Raw genomic sequence first — 22,279 nt, forward strand, 5'->3', positions numbered from 1 at the left:
AATCGGACCCACCTAAGGCTTGTCCAAAAAAGGGTGTGGACAAGCTGGAGAGAGTAAATGGCTGTGGGAACTGGGTTTATTGAGTTTGGAAAGGTGAAAACTGAGAAGGAATTTGATAGCAGCCTTTATCTACCTGCAAGGTGGTTTCAAGGTGCACAAAACTGGACTGCTCGCAGTGGCCACAGATGGCAGAACAAGTTAGATACTGTTTCATCAGTGACTTGGACGAGGGAGTGAAATGTACTCTGTCCAAATTTGCAGATGACACAAAGCTATGGGGAGAAGTGGACACGCCGGAGGGCAGGGAACAGCTGCAGGCACACCTGAACAGGTTGGACAAGTGGGCAGAAAACAACAGGATGCAGTTCAACAAGGAGAAATGCAAAGTGCTGCACCTAGGGAGGAAAAATGTCCAGCACACCTACAGCCTAGGGAATGACCTGCTGGGTGGCACAGAGGTGGAAAGGGATCTCGGGGTCCTAGTGGACTCCAAGATGAACAGGTCCAAGGAGGTGATACTTCCCCTCTATCGGGCGCTGGTCAGACCACAATTGGAGTACTGCGTGCAATTCTGGGCGCCGCACTTCAAGAGGGACGCGGATAACCTGGAGAGGGTCCAGAGAAGGGCCACTCGTATGGTTAAGGGCCTGCAGACCAAGCCCTACGACAAGAGACTAGAGAAATTGGACCTTTACAGCCTCTGCAAGAGAAGGTTGAGAGGCGACCTTGTGGCTGCCTATAAGTTCATCACGGGGGCACAGAAGGGAATTGGTGAGGTTTTATTCACCAAGGCACCCCCGGGGGTTACAAGAATTATTGGCCACAAGCTAGCAGAGAGCAGATTTAGATTGAACATTAGGAGGAACTTCATCACAGTTTGAGTGGCCAAGGTCTGGAACGGGCTCTCAAGGGAGGGGGTGCTCTCCCCTCCCCTGGGGGTCTTCAAGAGGAGGTTAGATGAGCATCTAGCTGGGGTCATCTAGACCCAGCACTCTTTCCTGCCTCTGCAGGGGGTCAGACTCCATGATCTCTTGAGGTCCCTTCCCATCCTAACATCTATGAATCTATTGAGGTCCCTTTCGCAACCCTAACATCTATGAATCTAGAAGTTGCAATGGGCTCAAGGTGCAGTTAAATTGGATGTTAGGAAATCCTCTCTGACAAAGGAAGCCTTTGAACTTCGTCTTTAATACTTTCCCACCCAGGCCTTGTTTAAAGACTAACAACCTTCACCCCAGGTGGGATTTGAACCCACAATCCCTGGCTTAGAAAGCCAGTGCCTTATCCATTGGGCCACTGGGGCTTCTTGGTAGCAAGTTTCCTGAAGGATGGACTTCCCTGCCTGCGCCCATGTGTTCTCAAAACAATGGTGGACAATGAATGCTTTTCTTCTGGCACTGCATAAGGACTGCCATTTACTGGGTGAGACCATATATCCTGCATGCCCAGCCTCCCATGTCACACGGTGCTAGACAGCGGATGCTGAAAGGCAGAGCAAACGGGGTCAGACCAGGGTATTTTGCACGGTTCCTCTTCCACTTGCAGCCTCCAGTGTTTAGGGTCTAGGACGCTGTGATTCAGAGGCTGTCTGCTCTAGAAGCAGCTCCTGGGTGGCACCATGCTGTGCTGGATGGCAACGCGCTTCTCTTCAACCCCAGAAGCCAGGTTCCTCTCCTGCTCGCTGGCCACCTGCTCCTGCTCGCCCACCTCTGCTGCTCACATGCCTCCCTCTCCTGCTCTCCTGCTCCTGCCACCGGGTGCCAAGCCGGCAGGTTGGCCAGCCACTCCTCCATGACGGTGCCCAGCTGCCCAGCAGGAGGGTGCTGTCCTACGCCTGGTGCTGGTGGAGACGGTGCATTCAGAGGGTCTGGTCAGCTGTTTGAGCGTGCCGAGGGGTGCCCAACCCACTATGCCATCCTGCTGCTGACTGCAATGATTGCCTGGGCGCACATGAGAACCTGGTGCAGGGCTCTGCGCTTCAGTGGTGCCCCGGGCAATCCCACACTTCCCCGCCGTGTGCGTCGCTGCTTGGAGGGCTACTTCTGCCTGTGATACGAGGCCCTGACCCCCACACCTGAGGTGGAGATCACCAGTGCCATCGGTGAGTTTCAGGGGACAGCGAGGCCAGGCAGGGAGAGAAGAGGGGAGGGCTGGGAGGGGATGGGAAGGGGGCCGTGTGGGGCCCCTAGAGCCAGGCCTGCAGCCAGGTGTGGGCCTGTGAGGTGGCATGGGCACTGGTGGCCACAGTGCCCCCCACCCCTCACAGCCATCCTCCACGCGATGGGCTTACCAGCTGGGCATGGCAGGTGGTCCTGGCAGGTGGCCTTGGCGCTTTGTGGCGGGGAGGCGGTCTGGCTGCTTGCGGGGTGCTGGGTGGCAGAGGCCCACCGCCTGCCACACGGCCACTGACCCCCTCCAGGAAGGAGCTGGAGCTGGCCGTGGGCCGTGTCCTCCCTCGCCTGTCCTCTGTGCTCTGGCTGTGGGGAAGATGTCAACAGAGATAGTTAGGTCCAAGGATGTGGTCGTCATGAGTGACCTAAACTTGCCAGACATCTGCTGGGAGGAGCAGAGAGCCAGGTCTGACCGCCCACGCAGGGTCTTCACTGACATGCAGGACCTCCATCTAGCTCAGGAGGTGCACAGCCCCGCCAGGGGAGACGCCTTGTTGGATTTGGTCCTGGCCGAGAGCGATCACCGTCTGCTGGAATTCAACATCCAGCGCAAGGTGGCGAAAGCCTCCAGCAAGGCAGCAGCCCTCGACTTCAGGAGGGCGGACTTCAATGAGGTAAGAAGACTAGTGGGGGAAGCACGGAGGTCCCAGCGCTGGAGGGAGTTGAGTGTCCAGGAGGAGCGGTCACTCCTTAAGGAGATGATCCTCCAAGCTCAAAGGGAAGTAATCCCTACAGAGGTCAAAGGGGGCAAGAGGCAGCAAGGGCCCCCATGGCTCACCAAAAGCATCCAGGAACGTCTCCAAACAAAACAGGAGGCGTACGTCCATTAGAAGCGGGGGCCGTCACAAGAGAGGGTGACACCTCGGTAGCTCGGGAATGCAGGGGGCTGTAGGTCAGGAAGGTCAAGGTGGAAATGGAGCTGGGACTAGCGACCCAGATCAAGGACAACAAGAAGTCCTTTTTCAAATACATAGGGGGGAAAAGAAGGTGCCAGGTAACGTGGGGCCTCTGCAGGACACGCGAGGAAATCTGGTCATCTCACCTGATGGTCAAGCTGACATATTCAACAATTTCTTTGCCTTCGTATTTCTGAGGAGGGACCCGGATATCTCCCCCACTGGCCCCCCCCAGGGCCTGTGGGTGGCACACCCAGGCTGAGGGTTAATGAGGACCTTGCCAGGGAACTTCTGGAGGGACTGGATGTATTTAAACCCGCAGGTCCTGACGATCTCCACCCCAGAGTGCTGAAGGAACTAGCAGGGGTCATTGCAGGACATGAACATGAGCCGGCAGTGTAACGAGGCCATCCACAAGGCCAATCGCACCCTGTCGTGCATTAGCAGGTGCATGACTAATAGCTCAAGGGAGGCGATGCTCCCCCTCTATGCGGCACTGCTCAGGCCGCAGTTGGAGTACTGCGTCCAGTTTTGGGCGCCGCACTTCAAGAGGGACGCGGGGAATCTGGACAGGTCCAGAGGAGGGCCGCTCGCACGATTAGTGGTCTTCATGATAGACCCTACGGGGCGAGGTTGAGAGAGCTGAATCTCTTCAGCCTTCACAAGAGACGGAGGAGGGGAGATCTTGTGGCCACCTATACATTTATTAGTGGACGTCAACGGGGAATAGGGGAAGCGCTATTTCCTAAGGCGCCCCAGGGAGTGACTAGGAATAACAGGTGTAAACTAGTTGAGAGTGGATTTAGGTTAGATATTAGGAAGAAATGTTTCACAGTAAGGGTGGCCAGGATTTGGAGTGGGCTCCCAAGAGAGGTGGTGCTGTCACCTAGTTTGGAGGTCTTCAAGAGGAGGCTAGATAGTCACCTGGCTGGGGTCATCTGACCTCGGCCCTCTTTCCTGCCGGGGCAGGGGGGCGGACACGATGATCCATTGTGGTCCCTTCCGACTCTACAATCTATGAATCATCATCTCTCCAACGGGCCATGGTTTGCTGTCCGGTGAGCCCACACAACCCCAGACAGCCTCAGGCTTCCTGGGTATAAGCAAGAGTGGATTTTGGCCAAATGAACATCTCTCTTCACCTGCCGGGCCAGTAGAAACACATATAACATGTCTCTGCCCCAGCGAGTTCCCTTCTCCTTCTTCGCGTGGAGAGGACATGAGACCAGGAAGATGCGGAGGGACCCAGAGGCCAGCTCTACGCTGGGCTCCAAGCCTGCGCCCCAAACCCTGCGGGATCCCTCTGCGCAGGTACTTAGGTCTCAAGTGGACTGTGATCTTCAGGGTTCAGTAATGTTGCCGAATCTGGACTCCATTTCCTCGTGGTTTACCCTTGAGGTTTCTAACAAGCTCCGCGAGAGTTCACGTGTGACGTAGTGAAATACCTTTCACCACGCTCGGTAGTTTCCCCGCGCGGTTATGCGCTTTGCCGTTGTAAACGACAGCTTCACCCGAGAAGATCAGCTTGGGCTGGATTTGAGAGCACCTGTCCAGCGCGCCCTGAGGAAGAAAAAAGAGACAAACAATTGCACCATGAATCGCTGCAGGGGGATCCATTGCTGCTAAATCCAAAGCCTAGTCTCAAAGGATCAATAAGGGAATAAGAGGGGCCACATACATGAATAACATTAAAGCACTGACTGCACCTGTTCTTTCCACCCGCCCCCAACATTTTGATGACCAGTGGTTTGGTGAGGGCCAACCCTTCTCATGATCCATCATCTGACTCAGCCACTTCAATACTGCAGGAATGGCCCAGGACCTTCCAGCAGCACTGCTACCTGCCGGGCGAGATTTGCAAAAGGTCCGACAGAATGGACTTAGTTGTTTTGTGTGTGTTGCGCGCGATGCGATATTATAACGGGTTCGGGTAGACAGCGGGGCTTCGTAAGTGTTTGTGTGTTACGGAATGATGATACAGAACAGATGTGTTTGTGTGTGTGTTACAGAATAACAAACAGAGCAGAAGCGTGTGTGTGTTTGTGCATGTTTGCATTACAGAATAATAAGAGAAGTGTGTGTTTGTGTTGCACTATAATGATTCAACACAGAAGTGTGTGTGTCTGCGTGCCACAGAAAAATGATGCAGAGCAGAAGGCTGTGTGTGTGTGTGTGTGTGTGTGTTACAGAAATGGGCAGAGCAGATGTGTGCCTCTGCATTGCAAAATCAAGATACAGAGCAGAAGTGTGTCTGTGATTTGCAGAATAATGATACAGAGCAGATAAGTGTCACACAATAATGACACGGAGCAGAAATGTGTGGGTGTGTGTTACAGAATAAGGATACAGAACAGATGTGTGTGGGGTGGACCAGAGGGACAAGGCTGGGGCTGTGCTGGAGGTTGGCGGGTGAATGCATGGCCAGAGGGACAGGTGGGGGCAAGAGGTGGCTACGTGTGCAGACAGACAGGCCGTGGCGTGACATCTCTCTAACCCGCACCATCTCGTTTGCTGCAGCTGGAGCTGGAGGCGCTTCGGGCCCGGCTGGCACAGGCAGAGCAGGACATGGAAACTGTGCTGTCCTGGTAGGTGTGGGGCTGGGGAGGGAGCTGGCTGTTCCCGTTGTGCGGCACAGGGCTCGGGGCACAAGCCCAGGGCCCATCCCACCTTCTGTGCATGTTTCTGCCTGGGGAAGGGGTGTTTTCTGGGACGGTGCCATCCATCTCTCTGAGCCCAGAAATGGTTTTTTGTCTTCACAGCGCATGTCAAAGGGAGGAGCGGCTCCTGGTGAGTTTGCATGGGGCAGGGGTCCTCAGGGCTGTGGGGCAGGGGAGGGAAGAGGCTGAGGCCAAGCTTAGCCAGGCTGGGGGACATGCCAGAGGCTGCTGAAGCTGGGAGCAGAGTCCCGACACATGGCGTGTGGGGAGAGGAGGAACCTGATGGGTGCGCAGGGAGGTAACGCTGGTGGGTGCGGGGCCCGATACGCTGGGCACAGGCATGGGCAGGCTCTGACGGGCTGGGGCGATTCTCGTGCAGGCCCAAGTGGAGGCACTGAGGAGCCAGAACATGTTCCTAGTGCGGAGGTGAGTCCTTCTGCATGCCCTTGCCTCAGGGGAGGGGGAGTGTGCGTGTGCCCATGTGTGGTCCTGTCACCTCTCCATCTTCCCTTGCAGAGGCTGAAGACATCCAGGTCCCTCAATCTCTCTTCATAGGACCTTAGCTGCAGGCCCCTAACCACACAAGTGGCCCTCCTCTGGACCTTCTCAAGGTTATCCACGTCCCTCTTGAAGTGGGCACCCAAAACTGGATGCAGTTCTCCGGCTACGCCCTTACCAATGCTGCATAAGAGGAAGTATCACCTCCCTAGACCCGTTTGGGATGCACCTGCTAAGGCATGACAGAGTGCGGTTAGCTTTACTTCTCACTTGTCGCACTGACGACTCAAGTTCATCTTGGAGTTGACTATGACTCTGAGATCCTTGCAGCAAGGTGGGGCTCCCCGCCTAGTCGCTGTGCTGGGTTCCCCCACCTGACTCACCTTCCACACCTTGTTATTAATTAATTAATTATTTTAATTAGGCAGGATACTGCCCATTTACAGCCCCCAAAAATGGGTGCCGTAATTAGGCACCTGCTGGCTGCTGGCTTCTAGCCCTTAAAGTGGGAGGCACAAACTGTGCCCTGCCACAATCCCGTTCTGCTGCTGTGCTCCTTTGGAAGTCATTTCCCAGTTTGTGAGTGTGACGGTGATTCTTTCTCCCTAGGTGCAGCACTTAGCACTTAACTTTATTAAAGTGCATCCTATGCTGTCCATCATCCATCTCTAACCAGTTACCCTTGTGCAATCAGGAGCAGATGCCCCTCCCAGGGGCTGGACGCAGGGACCCACGCCAGTCTGCCCCATACCAGAAAGGCCAGCACCCAGGCAGAGGGTCCCCACCATGGAGACACCTGCACCTAGCCCAGGCCCTCTGCCTGGCTGAGGTGGGGTGCCAGGCTGCCCCCGGGACGATGTTGGAAGCAAGCACCCAGACCAAGGGGCATCATTGTCTAAGATGGACACGACAGGGGGAAAGGTATGATGATTTTCCTAGTGCTAGCATGAGAGCGTGGGATCTGTGTGAGGAGTGGAAGGAGGGCTGGAGCCAGTGTCATATTGAATGAAATAGTTTGAATGTTTGTAATGGTTGCCCATTATCTAGTTTCAGGAAGAAGATAAGATTTATCTCCTTATCTAAGTCATTGTTTTTGGACTACGTGTAAAAGGTCCTGACTTTGTTTAAAGTCTTAATTTGAATTTTATCTTTAGAAGTCTTTTACAAAGAGCAAATATCCTGAGTTCCGAGAGATCAAACCCTAGGGCCTTTTGACCAGGTTGGTAAGAAAAGGTCATTTGCAGTGGTATGGAAGTTCCCCAAAGTAATTAAAATGCTCTACAAAAGAAACTAATTACTAAGCAAAAGAATCTATTGAGTAAGATCCGAGCCCAAATTTGGGAGTAATGACAGGTTTGAGTAGGAGTGGCCCAAGATGGCAGCTCACTCAATAAAAACTGTAACTTACTGTCCCAATTTGGAGGTGACTCTACTTGCAGAACAACGAAGGAAGAATCTCAAGTGTAGGCCGGATCAGATTGATCACCTGAACCACCCTCTCCATGAACACGAATCTTTTAGTTCACGCTGAAGCCGCGGAGCACCTGAAAGGGACTGAAGGAAGGGGACTTAGTCCTATCACTGCTGAGGCCAGCCTATTGAATTGTATTGCTGAGGCGAGCCTATTGAACCGTACTACTGAGGCCAACCCATTAAATCGTACTACTGAGGAATGAAACCATTTTTTGGTATTTGGCTTCTCGGAATTCTAGGATTGTAAGTATATTATGAAAATAATAGTATTGATTCAAATTTAACTTTTAGTTGTAATTGTAGTTGTTTTTGTAACACTAATTCTTATAGCATTGTTTGGGAAGGAAGTGCATTCGGAGCATTGTTTCTTATATATGTAGTTATTGTGTTCTTAATGTTTGTGGTATTTCTTAAAGCTAAGCAGTGTTATATACGTAGCAAAGAGTTTTAAAATAAAATTGTGTTGTATAAATTAAGTGTGTAATCATTGTGAAATTGTGCAATCAGCTAACTACTCCCCCAGCCAGTGCATCAAAACGAATCAGTAAATTGTGTGGGATTTTCTCTATTCTATAACCCACTAGAGACAGCCAGGACTATGTTCCTGGTCCTGGGACGGTCTTGCGGGTTGGGAGCAAGACGGGTTGAGGGCTGGGACCCCTGTGCCAGTTCCTGGGACAGAGGCAGTGGTGGAGAGAGGGGAGGCCGGGTCATGGGCTGGTGGAAGTGGCGGGTCCTGGGGGTTTGGGGAGTCTGCGAGGTGACCAGCGTCTCTGCCTCCCACCCCCAGTGCTGACACGGCGGCAGAGGGGAGGAGGCGAAGGTGGGGAGCACTGAGCAGGTGAGTTGCCAGGGCTCCTGGCCCAGGTCAGGCCTGCTGGGACAGAAATCCCCGCTGAGCCAAGTGTGAGAACCACGTACTGCTCCCGGCTGGGGAGACTCTCCTTTACCCCGTGGTTGTTCCTGGGTGTAAGCAGAGGGGCCGAGATCCAACCCCATCCCACTCACACTAGTTTCTTCTCACCTGGCCTGCACCCCACCCTGCGCGTGCCCTGACTCTGCCCTTCTCCCACAGGTTTCACCTGCCCTGGATGGTCCCGTGCTGTTTTGCCCCCAGATGAACAGCTGAACTCCTCCCCTCCCCATGCCCCTCTTTTGTTTCTGTTCGTGATGCATCTGCCACTGCATGATAGACACCGGCACTCAGGTGTCCCTCCATCCTCCCCTGCCTGATCCGGGATGGCCCACAGGATGCCAGTGTTGGTGCTTTTGCCTCTCTGAGCATGTAAGTGGTTTCCCATTCCTTCGAGGTTTCCACAGACTCTTCTTTTGTCCCTTTCTCTTGGGCTGCACACTCCAACCAAGGGGCCATCATGACCTTAGGGCTTCTTAGGGCTATCAGGAGCCATGTTCTTTGAACGTGGCCATGAGCCAGGCAGGCTGCAAGTACACCTGAGCTATTAGGCAAGGAGGATGCACAAGTGTGACCAGTGAAGGAAGGGGCATGGCATGAGCCACTCCTGCATTGCACCAGGCCAACCCAAGCCTAGGAAAGGGATCACTCAGCGCAAAGTCATCGCTGCCCTACTTGGTGTCCTAGTATGAGCTGTTTAATGTACGTGACCTGTTTATTTGTGATTTGGACATAGAAGACAGCAGCAGAGTCCTTGTGGTTTCAATTCTCACCAGACACCTCACAGAGAAGAAAAGACAACCTCATGACATCAAGATGTCACCAGGGCTAATTACAAGACCCGAGTGGAAAGGGGTGAGCTGCAGGGAAGGAGGAGCCCCAGACAAGTCATCAGCATGCTGTCACACCTGTTCCTGTTCCTCAGGGAACCACTGATCACCTCCAGGCAAGTGAAGTTTCACCCAGTGGAAACAACAAAGGTGTGGCATGGCATGGCTTGGCATGGCGTGGCGTGACCCAGAGGGCTGGAAGTTGTCTGCGGCCCATCAGCCACTGCATCTGGCATGAGGCTGTCACAAAACCCTTCCCCCTACAATTAAAGTCTCTTTCATCAATTTGTCCTGCTAGGGTTACACACGTTGGCAAAGTTGCGAGGAGGCTTGGCAGGCTAATAGTGCTCCAAAAATACAGAGAAAAGTTCTTGATGGTGGAGCAAGCAATTGAAGCAGAATATTTCACGATGGTGGCAGAGCCAGAAGTAGGTTTCAGCACAACAGAAATCTTTAGTCCTTTTGGTTTTTCTGGCCATGGGATTCAGGTTTCCTTCCTGTGAAGTACTGTGTGGTTGCTGAAGCTCAGTGTCATCCCCATCTTATGAGAAGACATGCATAGGCCCCTTGATTCAATACAACTCCCACGGTGATAATGGCGATGGGGCAGACATGCGTGATTACCAGAAGCCCCTGGTCACGGACCTTCCCCAGTCACAGACCTGCACGTATGGAGCCAAGGACTGGATGATGATGATTTGTACTTTGAACTGAGACTGGTGTGCAATGAGGCAGCTGCAATTAAGACTGAGCAGGCCTATTTCGATCAGCTCTGCTCATTTGTGTGCAGGGGACACTAGAAAAGGCATCTTGAACAGTCTGTTTCACGTCACCTGCCTGAATCTGCCCAGGTCAAGTACTGAGGTCTGCAACCTGGACTATCCGCACCCTGGTGCACGGCACTAACAGCGACCGACTGGCCTGAAGGACAGCACTTGTGTCCAGAGCTGCGTGGATTTCTTTTCCTGAACAAGCGTGCAGAAAATGATCTACTCATCCCAAAGCAACTGAATGACACAGTGAAAAGTATGACAGGTACTTGCAGATACACTCATGCTCCTTGGCTGTCTCTTCTATCTCATACCCCTTCTCCTCAATTTCAAGATAAAGAGGCTGCATTATCATGGACCTCACGTCTAAACTTCCTGGTTTTCTTTTACTGAGGCAGAGTTTGACTATGTTGAACAAGGTTCAGAGTAGACAACTACCTACTTCGGTACTGGAATTGTATTAAAGCGCCCAACTGGGAGTGTGGCAAAATCCAGACTGTAGCACATATCACCGAGGACTGTCCTGTTTATCTTTGAAATGATTGCACTGAAGACCTGCACTAGGCTGCTGACGATGCCTCGCCATAGGTATCATACCTGATACAGTCACTCTCGCCTTACCCCTCAGTGCCGTTGCTGATAGGATGCTTAGAGCTTGTTCTGTTATTCGCATGCTGTATTCCATAGGAATAAATCACTAAGCAATAAATGGAAGCCATTGTGCAAGACCCCCGCTCAAAACCCTGGCTCCTAACTGACTGTATCCTAGTGCATTGCAAAGTCCCCCTCGGCACAGCTACAACCAGCGCAGTGCAGGACCCCAACAGCTACAGCGGCCGTAGCAGAAGCTCTCACGTCGCGGCCCGGGCAGATCCTGACAATCTGCAGTGCTGCTGAATCCCTGTCCTCGACCGTCTCAGGCAGGACACGAGACGAGGAGGAGAGGACGATCAGTACAAAAGGCTGCTGGATGGATCCACATTTGATGTGCTCCACCATGCCCGTCCGCACGGCCACAAACTGCTGTCAGCAAAAGAAGCAACCAAAGAAGGGGTTCAATGTCAAGTGCTGGAGAAACCCTGCTAAAAGACATCATCTCCAGCAGTTCTTCACGGACAAACACGCCAACTGCCCTGACGCTCCTGACACCACTGATCACTCAACAAAGAGCGAGAGCTTCAAGAAAGGCGTCCATGAGACGTGCTAAAACTCTCAAGGCTTCTCCAAAAAGAAACATCATGACTCGTTCAATGACAATGACAGCCTTTAGATTACTCAACCATTCAAAACTGACAGAACAACATGAACTTTAAATATGAAACTTAAACATCAGTGTGTTAGAAAAGGACTCCACTAAATAGGTGTGTAATCTGTAACATGTCATGAAAAATGGGATAATTTATTATACCTGTGCTGCAAATCCTGATGAAATCTTCCCTGGGCTCACATAAAGGCTTCACTGAAGAGAAGGTGCTTGGGTTTGGTTTAGCACGTCATCCTGCACGTTCCCCTAGTCTTTGCTTCCCATCTGCCCTGAGGGTTTTCTTCCCGTTTGCTTCGCAAAGGAGTCTAATCCCTTCATCAGGCTGGAGCAGGGCCAGGTTTCCGATGCCTGATCACATCAGGATTTCTATGCAGGTACCGTCCAGGTGGGAGCTTTCACCTCTGGGGTCCAGCTCCCTGGCCTGACACATGCAGAGATCCCAGTAAATGTGGCAGCTTGTGGCATCCAAGCCTGCCCTCTTCCCCACTCTTGTCACCATGGGATATAAAGGTGACCTGGGAAATGTCCGGGTTATCCTCTCCTTGCTCTCAACCAGTCCTGCCGTGAGGGTCTCACCAGAGCACGTGCACATGAGGTGCCAGGGCTTGAACTCCCCTGGAGAGGCCAGGGCTGGTCACAGGCCCTGTTCTGCAGGGCACTGCTGTATCCCGCCATCTTTTCCTTCTTGCATTGGAGTCACTGGGGTCACGGCAAGAAATCAGGGTCCCCGTTCATCCCACCTGACCACTGCGGCAGGGTCCCCTCTAGGATACCTTGCTTGGAGTCTTCCCCAGGACCAGGTCCAGGAAGACAGAGCAGGCCAGAGAGCACAAGGGGAGCTGACACCATGCTACACCTGCCATTGCTGAAGGGCTGTGTTGTCTGCACATGGCAGAGGGCTAGGGGAGGGCCTGACTGCCTCCTTACTGGGGACCAGCAAGCAGGTGGGACAGTCTGCAGCCCAGGACAGGAGCATCTCTAGAGAAGGCAGGAGCTGCCTTGTGATGGGTGGAGGTGACACGAGGAGAGCAGCATGAGGGGAGATGCTGATTAAACAGGAGAGGCAGGAGAGTCCATCAGGAGCTTTCTTAACAGCGGGTCACAAGGTGGGATACATGGAAGGGGCTAGGGCTGGATGTGGCATTTCATATAATGTTCATGACACTCTAACTTCAAGCAATAATTAAAAAAGCACAAACCATGTGGAAGAGATTTCCGTCCATGTTAAATAGGAAATTCTTCACTGGGGGACCTGATGGGCTCCATGTGAGTAGATGTGTCTCCAGGGACGTGGGATCATTGAACAGGAGGACTGGAAGGGGTGTCACAAGGTCATCTCGTCCAGCCTCCTGATCCAGGCGCTCTCATCCCTGAGTATCCCATCCCAGCCAAGTGTCCGTCCAACCTGCTTCTCAAAGTTTCCCGTCACGGAGATGCCACCGCTCCTCTAGGCAGCCTGCTCCACTGTCTGGCCCTTCATGGTCAGAAAGTCCCTGGTGAGGCCTCCCCAGCGCTGAATAGAGGGGAAGAGTCATTTCCCTCGATGGACACATGACACTCCTGTTAATGCAGCCCAGGACCTTGTTGTCTATTTTTGCAAAAAGCAGGAGGGAGAAATGGGAGACACGGACTTGTAGCTCAGTCTTGGGCAGGGCCACCTGCCCATGGGGCACGAAGCGGAGACCCGTGTCCTCCCTGATGTAAACTGAGGGCTGTCCAGGTTGATTGTGGGTCAAGCCGGCCTCCTCCTCTATTAGTAGGGTCAGGGGCCAGCTCTGCTGTCACTCAAGCAAGATTTTCCCTCTCAAACAAGGACCCATGACCCACCTGTCTCTGACCACCTGTTCTGCAAGGAGCATGCGGCAAGCGGGCCTCAGGTTTGCCTCCTGCTTCACAACCAGGTGTTGAGCCTGGGCATCATGCAGAGCCTGCTGATTTTCCTGGCCCTGGGAGGTCAGATGAAACACCAGCTCTTTGATCCCCGCAGAGCTGCACCAAGTCAGTTGCTGTGGCAGCATGCGGGCTCAGCCCAGGCCCAGGTGGCAGTCAGGACCCCTCTGCACACCCCCAGCCAGGCCAAGCAAGCTGGTGTTTGGCTGTGGGCCTGCAGCACTGCTCAGCTGGGCGACGTGAAGCCCCAGTGGGGTCCCAAACCTCAGACAAATATAGAGACTCCCCTCAAGGAGTTCACTGGGGGTGATATGCAAGTCTCACACCACTAGCATCCTCCTTCATCTGCACCGGGTATTACTTGAAAGCTGCAGTCACTGACCAGGACACTATATTTGATTCATAGATTCACAGACATTAGGGCTGGAAGGGACCTCAGAAGATCATCGAGGCCAGCCCCCTGCCCCAGGGGCAGGAAGTCAGCAGGGATCGTAGGATCCCAGCAAGATAAACATCCAAATGTCTCTTAAAGGCGTTCGAAGTTGGTGCTTGAACCACCTCCGGCGGCAGGCTATTCCAGACCTTGGGGGTCAAATAGTAAAGAAATTCTTCCTTACATCCAGCCTGAAACTGGCCCCCGGTTCTGTGCTGTGCACGGGGCAGTGCCGGCTGCCCGCCCTTGCAGTCCCAGGAGACGGGGCTGGGCCGGGGCCTTCTTCCAGGTGCTGTGGAGGCGGGTAGTAAAGTAGAGAAACAGGCTCCCAGAGAGGCTCTCTAATCTCCATCCTTGGAGGTTTTGAAGCCCCGGCTAGAAAAAGCCTTGGCTGGGATGATGGAGTTGGGGCGGGCGCCCCTGGTGCCCAGCGCATGGCAGGGCGTCCAGGCAGAGGTGCTCTGTGCCCTGCCCTGGGCTCAGCCCCTCTTGCCCTTTCCCCATCCAGCTTTTCTGCTTCCCCTTCTCTTCTCCCCGTGGGGGGCAGAGACGTGGCGGGGGAGCTGAAGACCGACCTCAGGTGGGTGAGCGCTTGCTGGGGTGCGGGAGGGCACCCAGGTGTCTGGGTTCTGTAGTAAAAATATGCTATAATATAATCAATACGCTATGATATAATCATTATGATTATTATAAAAGCTTTGATTAGCAGCTGTGTGATAAAAATATCTCATGGACCTTTGTGATAGCTGCACAAGGTCTCACGGTTGAGTTATGGGCTACTTTTTGGCTGCTTCTTCTCTTCCTCTTCCTATAGTAGATAAACCTTAGACCTTGTCATAATAAAGAATAATTCGGATAGCACTTGGCAAGGCTCAAGGCTTCCTGTTAAAATACGAAGATTGATGCTTGCTCTGCACCTAATTAGCCATTATCCTTATCTAATGTCCTAAAGTTACACTAAGATATAAGACATCAATTTGGCTGCAATTCTGTCTCAATAATTATGAATGTATTAAGCTTTGCCAAAATGTATAACCAATATATCGCTACGCAAAAACCCTTTGACAAGAAGTATAACCAATCATGTATTGCTACGATTAAAACACCCCCTATGTTTATGTGAACTATAAAACTGGGACTTAGAGCACAGTCGTGGTCGGCTCCGCTTTGGGTAAACCAACGCCTCAGTCGACCTGTTTGTACAAACAATAAACATAAGATGGACTCAGCCTGACTGTGTGTGACTCTCTCCTTGAGGTGGATTGGAAACAGCCTCCAGGGGCACGAAACTAGCCATTTGGGCAACAGTTCCCCGATCCCCCGCGTAACCCTCCAGCCCCTGCCAGAGCAAGGGGAGCTCAGGGGTCCGGGCTCCTGGCCTGCCCCCGACTCCCTCTCCCAGAGCAGGGAGATAACTCAGGCCCCCTGGCTCTGCTGCCTGGTGCAATCTCCCAGCACGCTGTGGGCTGGGGCAGATCGCCTGGGGCAGGTCAGGACTCACGCTGGGCTGGTGCCCACTGGCTTGAGCAAAGCCCATGCAGATTAGGGGCCCCATGGGGATGGCAGGGCACGGACAGCTGGGGCTGCCCTCGATGGGCACCAAGGTCGCAGCTCCCACCCCTGGACTCCCGGGTCCCAGGCCCAGCTCATGTAGCGGTTGGGGGTTGCACGCTTCCACAAGTGTCCGAAGGGTGACAGAGCTCCCATTCGCCTGGTCCTCTGGAGCAAGATCCCCGGTGATCTCCAGGACACTGTTATTGGTCACCCTGAAGCCTCTTCCACTCGCCTGAGATCTATACCACCATCTTCTCCCACTGGCAATACTTGTTTTGCAAGTCCAGGCACCACCTTGGGCAGAGCCAAGCTGCTCTTGGAAATATTCCTTCACAGGCAGTGCTTAGTTTCATGATCCTTGCACCTCTTTGTACTCCTGACTCGTGTTCCTCTTTAGGCTACTGCTTGTGGTGCAAAAACTGCAGCCAGGACTGCCGGGCAGCTTGGCAGCGGGCTTGCAGAACAGCAGCCACCCAACGTACCCTGTCCAGTGCCTGTATGAGTGTGCATGCACACGGGCACAAGCTGGTACTTAGTTCTTGTTAGGATGGTGAACCCTTGCATTTTCCCACCCTGTGTCTCTTGCATTTTCCCGCCTTTTTTCTGCTGACTTCTTGCAGCTCGTGCACTGCTTGCTAATGCTTGCTTTTTCCTGCCAGTTTTGCAATCTGCTCTTTCTTGTGCCCTTTTCCCATGTTGAGCTGAGCTGAACCTAGTTCGCAGTGCTCTGCGCGGTGCGTGTGCGGTGGCTGCACCCGTCCGAAGTTGCCTCCACTCTAATAGGGTTTTCCCCTGCTCTGCTCTGGCTAACGGGTATCAGGATCCCACGGGCAATTGCTTCGTCGGATTCCCTAGACGTTGGGCCTCACGTGGGGTTGAGGTTTAACACTTCTGTCTGCTGGTGTCGCAGCATGGAGATCTGGTCTGTCCACGCTGTCTATTGGGAGTCTGAAAATGACACTGGCTTTCCAAAAAAATTGGATTGTGGGGTTGTTTCTTTGGGGTATTTTTGAGTTGAACCTGAGCTGGGGCTCTTGTTACGTCTCCCGCCATGTACTGCAGGAACGATCCTACAGAGCACAGTGCCTGGCAGCGGTGGAGAATGAGCATGGGAAGCCTTTGCATAATATTGAGTGTATGCTTCAGAGGAAATTACTCTCCATGTGGAAGCCAAAACTCATAATAAAATACAAGCCAGATGTTTGGCTACTATATGGGTGATCTTACTTAGAGGGACAAAGCTGTAGGAGACAGTCCAGCTTGGAGCAGCATCTTGCTTAGCCCTGTTGTTAACAGGACAGGAGCATGTGTTCACAAGAACTGTTCATAACCACATCGCTATCCAAGGGACCGGGATGGTGGACTGCTGGAGCCCCATTTCTGGGTACTAAACTGAAGGCTGCATTAGAGCTGCCATAACCTTGAGCCCTGCCAGAAGAGAAGGGCAGTGCCTGGGCGTGTTGTTCATCATGTAAAAACATGGCAGGGACAGCTCCCGCCCCTGGGTCTTGCTGTGCCATGAGTGCACAGGCCCACAGTGGGGAAAGCTGGAGTCTTGCTGCATCCAGGGATCTCTGGAAAACTGTGCCTTAGACACAGAGCTACTCCCTAGTGCAGCACATTGCACGTGGCGTATCCCTCCAGGGTCCGGCCTGTGCTCCATCTGGGGCAGACGCCCAGTGAGCAGTCCCTTGCCTCTTTTGGGAACTTGCAGACTGTCACTGTGCTTGGTCCTGGCTGTGCAGGGCGGAGGAACGATGACTGCACGACCCTTCTTGCCTCGCCCAAGCTGGGAACAGCCGGGGTCTGGCACTACATTGGCAGCAGCCTCCGAGATGCTGCTTTGGCTCTATGCTGCTGGGTTTTGTGAAACCAGGTCCTTGCACTGCAAGCTCCTGTAGGGTAGGAACGATCTCTGCTCTGCATTTGTATATCTAGGGCAATAGTGTCCTGGTCGGTGACTGCAGCTTTCAAGTAATACCCGGTGCAGATGAAGGAGGATGCTAGTGGTGTGACACTTGCATATCACCCCCAGTGAACTCCTTGAGGGGAGTCTCTCTATTTGGCAACCCCAACTTGGACTTCAAAGTTGTGAAGTGTGGCAGCAGGGAAGTCTGCATCTCTAAAGTGGCCGCAAGTGTTTCACAGCACAGTCAATGTAGGTGCAAGGGAAACATCTAGCTGTTCCTTTGCATCAGCCAGGGAGTTGTCTACAGGCTAACATTGAGCTGCAGTTAGTTATAAGCACACAAAACAGAAAGCTGGCTGAGGTTCCTTTGAACCGTGTCCCTAAATGCATCCTTGGGCAATACAGCGCATCCCTGTGAGCTTTGCTGTTCTTAAAAAGGCTTGGAGGTAGCTGGGAAATATTGGCCTCCTTGCACTGGATCCGGTGGCATTGCCCACGCCATTGAGGTGGGCGCGGGGCAGGACCCCAAACGATCCCTACCACCTCCTGTGCAGAACTGCTCCTTCTACCCCATGCCCCCAGCAGAGGATGACGATGCTGCCAGGTTTACCCTGGGAGAGCATCAACCATGACCCATGCCAGGCACCTGGCTCTTTCATGACAGGGGGTGCTGTAGACCTAGCCTCCAGCATGCCCCACCCCAGAAGCAGCTGCATCTCAGCATTTGGTGCATAATCAACTCCTGATACAGCCTTCTTGAATTGTGTGGCTCAAACCAGGACACAGGACCCCAGGGGAGGCCTCAGCAATGCTGAACAGAGCAGGAGATTCAGTGCATCTGTTGCTAATTGGCAATACCTCTGACATTTCAGTTGACTGAAGGTCATTGAGTGGCCTGTAGTTACCTGGGTCCTCCCTCCTGCCCTTCGTGTGGATGGGCACAGCATTGGCCCTCTTCCAATCCTCAGGGACTTCTCCAGAGCGTCAAGAGTTGTGGAAGAGTTTCACCAAGGGTTGCTCAATGACTTCGGCCAGCTCCTTCAGCACTCTTGGATGAAGATCATCTGGTCCCACTGACCTGTCCATGTCTAATATTTTTAGTTGATCACACGCCAATTCTACGGCAATAGTAGGAAGGTAGTTATTCCTGCCGTGCTCATCCTGTACTCCACCTGGCGCTGTTTTCCCCGTGGTCCAGTGAAAGACCGAGGCGAAGTAGTCATTCAGGAGTTCAGCTTGCTCCTGGGTGCTGGTAACCAGCTCTCCTGTGTTGTTGAGCAATGGCCCCACACTCCCATGTTTTCCTCCTGTTCCCCTTGTACCTAAAGAAGGACTTTTGGTTGTCCGTGATTTCTGTTGCTAATCTAAGTTTGGTCGCCACTTTAACCTTTCTCATCTGTTCCCTGCAAATGCGGCCATCCTTGTATAGTCCTCCTTGGGGCCTGCCCGAGCTTCCCTTGTTTGTACGCCTCTTCCTTCTGTCTTAAGAGGACCGGGATTTCCCTGTTTAGCCAAGAGGGCTTCCCAGCTCTTCTGTTACCTTTTCTCTGCGTGGGAATGGACTTCCTCTGTGCTTCCCTACTTGTTGATTGAAAAATGTATGCCCCCAAAAACTTACGCTCTCAATCGTACATATAGGCTGTTTGCAGAAGTTGGGGGTGGGGCATTGATCCGTGCCTGGGCAGAAATGTCATGGTTGGTTTTAATGTAACAATATCCATGGAGTTTTGATTCCTGTTTGGAAACTGGAGAAAACTCTAGCTTCTCCCCCAAGAGTTTTACCTGCCTGCAGAGCAGCCAGAGCACAGAAAGCTGCTCTGCAGCCTGTCCCGTATGTGGTATGTGAGGTTGGGTTTTTCCCCCTCCTCTTCTCTTCTTTCTCTCAGGCTCCAGCGGTGTCACTTTAGGTCACCGTATTACCACAGTTCGAACCGGGCTGAGGGCAGGGACGAGCATGGTTAAGTACTTCTGAAAATCAGGCCTTCAGAGTTGCTGGTCCGGGCTCCAGATCCTCTCTCCGTTGGGATCTACTTGCTGTTATGTGGACTCCTGGAGCTCAGTCTCATTTGCAGTGGTTTCCTGCTCTCGGTTGAAACGGGCAGGTCCAAGCTAAAAGTGACTGTGTCAAAACTGGCTGCTCCTTGCTCATCTGATCGTCTCGTTGTTCCTCGGAGCCTGGCAGATCCCATCGAGCGGAGAGAGACCCGGCTGACAGGTTTCAGTCGCTGTGCAAGTGTGCTGAAAGCTCTGGGGACTCTCGGTGTCCCCGAGGGCATGATGTGAATGCAGAGAGACCAGAGCAGGTGCCAACAGGAGTGTGATTTGCCATGTAGAGTCCTTGGCACGTGGTGATGTGAGAAGGGAAGAAACTCATTTTTTCCCTTGGAGTGTGGCTTGAGTTTGCAAGGTTGGCAGTCGGAGGAAAGCTTGTTTAAATGAAGTATGTGTGATTCAGAAGGCATTGAGAGAGTTATTGTGTGTCCCCATGGTTGGGAAAGGGGCATTTTAAATTCTGATCATGAAATGTTCTGGGATTAAAACCAATGCAAGAAGATCTTCCATGTGCAGGCTGCTTGCCTCACGCACTGTGTCAGATTTGTAAATGCATGCATGCGTCTCCTTCTCCATCATCTGGATGCAGTACTCCAACTGTGGCATGCCCAGCGCCGCATAGAGGGGAAGGATCACCTCCCTGGACCTGCTTGTGATGCATCTGTGGATGCACGACAAGGTGCGATTAGCCTTACCGGCCACTTCCTCGCATTGGTGGCTCACATCCATCCTGGAGTCAGCAATGACTCCAAGATCCCTTTCCGCAACCGTGTTGGCAAGAGGGGTGATTCCCAGCCTATAGGTGTGTTGCTGGCTCCTTCTCCCTGCACTTGTCTGCGTTGAATCCCAGCCTATTCTCATGCGCCCACCTCTGCAACCTGTCCAGATCAAGCTGGATCCTGTCCCTCCCCTCAAGAGTGCCCACCTCACCCCACAAAAGTGCACAATGGATTAGCAGTCCATTGCCTTAACCACTCTGCCACCTTGTCATGCCTCTTACACCACAACAGTGCCTCACGACAAGGACAGGATTCGAACCCAGGCATGCAGAACACAATGGATTAGCAGTCCATCACCTTAACCACTCGGCCACCTTGTCATGCTTGCTGCACTTCCCACCACAAAAGGAAAAACCTTTCTCAATACAACAAACCGCACCCGTGCACCCCTACGAAGCCCCGCTGCCAACCCAGACCCGTTATAATATCCATATCGCACACAACACACACAAAACACCTAAGTCCATCCTGTCGGACCTTTTGCAAATCTCGCCCTGCAGGTAGCAGTGCTGCTGGAAGGTCTTGGGCCATTCCTGCAGTATTGAAGTGGCCGAGTCAGATGCTGGATCATGACAAGGGTTGGCCATCACCAAACCACTGGTCATCAAAATGTTGGGGGTGGGTGGAAAGAACAGGTGCAGTCAGTGCTTTAATGTTATTCATGTGTGTGGCCCCTCTTATTCCCTTATTGCTCCTTTGAGACTGGGCTTTGGATTTAGCACCAGTGGATTCCCCTGCAGCGATTCATGGTGCAATTGTTTGTCTCTTTTCTCTTTCTTCCTCAGGGCGCACTGGACAGGTGCTCTCAAATTCAGCCCAAGCTGACCTTCTCGGGTGAAGCTGTCGTTTACAACGGCAAAGCGCATAACCGCACGGGGAAACTACCGAGCGTGGGCAAAGGTATTTCACTACGTCGCACATGAACTCTCGTGGAGCTTGTTAGAAACCTCAAGGGTAAACCACAAGGAAATGGAGTCCAGATTCGGCAAGATTAGTTAACCTTGAATGTCACAGTCCGCTTGAGACCTAAGGGTGTTTATATAAAAGTGATAGGAGCTGGGGCCAAACTCTTTGTCACTCCCGAAGAGCTCCAGCCACAACTACCGTCACAGCTGTGTCAAGGGCCCCGTGACAGCACTGCTGCCCCCGACACTCTGCTGGAGGGTGCTGTGGCAGGGCCTTGGCCCTTTGGTCTGCATGGCACACTGGGGCTCAAACTCTTAGGACCAGAGGATGAAAGGAGGACTTGGCCTTCAGACCCGCAAGCACTTGGACTCCCCGTCACTCCCTGTAGACCGAGGTGTCTGGAGCTGGGTGCCTGCATAGCCCCAGCCACGGAGCCAGGCTCCCCTTGGCTGACTTGCTCTCTGTTTGGGGCTTTTTAACTCTTACATGGACTGCACATGCAGAATGGTACACTTCTTCTCCTGGGGAAGCCTTTCATGGCTTGTCATGCTGTTTTGCTGACACTTAAAAAATTGCCTAAAACTGAACAACTGAGCAATTGAAGCGAAGGACTGAGAAGGGAGAGGAATTCAATGAAGGCTGCTTATGAGAGCGCTGTTGCATCTAGAGATGTTCTTGTCCATCAGTGATGCTCAGCCTCTAGCTTATGGCCTGAGTCCGGGCTGTGGGCTGTCGTTCACCCCATAGCGCTCCTCCTGGGCCCAGGGATGTGCTGGCAGGGGGTGGTAGCAGTTTGAATCCCAGAGCCCTGGAGTTAACACTGCCACCACTGCAGACCCCAGGGGCACGCTGGGCTGGATGGCGTGACCCCGTTTGCAGGTTGCACCGTAACTTGGCATGCGAGGCCAGACCTGTGGACCGCCTCTGTGTGTTAAGCCCCTGCTGGATCAGGCCCATGAACCAGCTCGGTCCATGGGGCTGGCAGGTTGAGCACCACCATTGCACATAGCTGTGCTTGAGGAGCAGCTGATTTTTTATGTTTTCCCCCTCTTATTTTCACAGTGTATTCCTAGAAGATTTCCTTGGTGGCGGGAAAGGAGACCAGGCTCCCCAGCTGGAGTTTGAACAGCTGCCTTTTACTCATCCCCTCTTCATCGTCTGGTACAACAGGAGCACCTAAATGCATGGCTCACTGCGCAGGGGTAGGTATCTCCTCCTGGAGATGCAGTGTGTGTTGATAGCCAGCCACTCTTTCTTCTTTCTTAAAAGTATACTGTGGGATGG

At 52.9% G+C, this 22,279-nt stretch overlaps 2 non-coding genes across 2 annotated transcripts; both read right to left on the bottom strand.

Annotated features, from left to right (window-relative positions):
• Window positions 1-1,230: 1,230 nt before the first annotated feature.
• On the bottom strand, window positions 1,231-1,303 carry TRNAR-UCU (transfer RNA arginine (anticodon UCU)). The gene has a single exon. It is a non-coding gene; the product is annotated as a tRNA-Arg (tRNA).
• A 19,024-nt stretch (window positions 1,304-20,327) lies between these two features.
• Window positions 20,328-20,409, bottom strand: TRNAS-GCU (transfer RNA serine (anticodon GCU)). The gene has a single exon. It is a non-coding gene; the product is annotated as a tRNA-Ser (tRNA).
• Between the last annotated feature and the right edge of the window lie 1,870 nt (window positions 20,410-22,279).

This window comes from Alligator mississippiensis, chromosome 11, assembly GCF_030867095.1.
Source record: "Alligator mississippiensis isolate rAllMis1 chromosome 11, rAllMis1, whole genome shotgun sequence".
NCBI lineage: Eukaryota > Metazoa > Chordata > Crocodylia > Alligatoridae > Alligator > Alligator mississippiensis.